General features: G+C 41.6%; 1 protein-coding gene across 2 annotated transcripts in view; it reads right to left on the bottom strand.

Moving 5' to 3' along the window:
* Window positions 1-375, bottom strand: part of Xxylt (Xyloside xylosyltransferase) — a 4255-nt gene extending 3880 nt beyond the window's left edge. Inside the window, exon 1 of one of the 2 annotated variants that reach the window (XM_018515999.1) lies at window positions 313-375. The gene's annotated coding sequence lies outside the window, so the exon portion shown is untranslated. The other variant, XM_018516000.1, reaches the window with a different exon arrangement.
* Between the last annotated feature and the right edge of the window lie 629 nt (window positions 376-1004).

The following is a 1004-nucleotide window of genomic DNA, read 5'->3' as shown; positions in this document are numbered from 1 at the left end:
TAATGACGGCACTACTTGCTTTGGTAAAAAGTTATCACATGTCAACACAAGTTCATAACCTCACTTTAAAGTGAGTTTACGAGGCTCACTAAACCACACGGTCTCTTATGCAGATTATGGGTAAAAACTCGGTTGAATCTCACTTGACAGAATGCAAAAGGAACGCGCATTCAACTGAGTTATAACGTCAAAAGTTAGAATTATCGGAGAATCGATGTAAATGGAAAGCAGCTAAAATCAGATTATGAACATAAAAAAATTACGTGAGCATGATCGGTGTTTTCGTTACCATACTATTATTCATCGTATTACCTGATTTAATTTAAGGTCCATTTACAATAGAATTTGCGGTAGGCAATAAAATAGTAGGACGTCAGCAATAGCGCAATTTCAACAATCATGGGGTGCGATTACATATAACGCGGTACGCAAAGGCATATGCTGGATTCACCCCGTATCCGATTTTCGTCGTACGACGCTCTTCGACCAATCAGAAAACGGAATTTCGATGATATGAAGCAAAATCCAAATCGAAATCCTGTTTTCTGATTGGTTGCAGAGCGTCGTACGACGAAAATTGGATGCGGTGTGAATCCAGCATAAGAGAGAGAGACCGTGGCAGACAGCCATTTCTATCTCTTTCCATTCAATGGTGTAATGGGAGAGAGAATGAGAGGGAGATTGTCCGTCTCCCACGGTTCCTCTCTCTCATTTTTGTCGACCACATTTGATACATTACTTATAGCGTTTTCGGCCCGATCGGGTTTGCACCAACCTGGGTTGGATTACAATAGGTATTTTAAGCCGTAAGAAATTGACCAATTACAGTCGAATCCGAGAAGAATAAGCGACTGTGATTCGCCCATTTCTTATGGCTTAAGGCTTGAAACCCTATTGTAGATCCGGACTTATGGTCACGTTCAGCAGATTCAACTGTTGTGGAGCGAATCCGTGAGCGCTCGCTGCTATTGGATGATCTAGAAGAATACACCAATAGCAGCGAG

The sequence above is a fragment of the Trachymyrmex cornetzi genome, unplaced genomic scaffold, assembly GCF_001594075.2.
Source record: "Trachymyrmex cornetzi isolate Tcor2-1 unplaced genomic scaffold, Tcor1.1 scaffold607, whole genome shotgun sequence".
Lineage (NCBI taxonomy): Eukaryota > Metazoa > Arthropoda > Insecta > Hymenoptera > Formicidae > Trachymyrmex > Trachymyrmex cornetzi.
The sequence above is the reverse complement of the archived record's forward strand: the minus strand, read 5'-3'. Positions and strand labels throughout refer to the sequence as shown.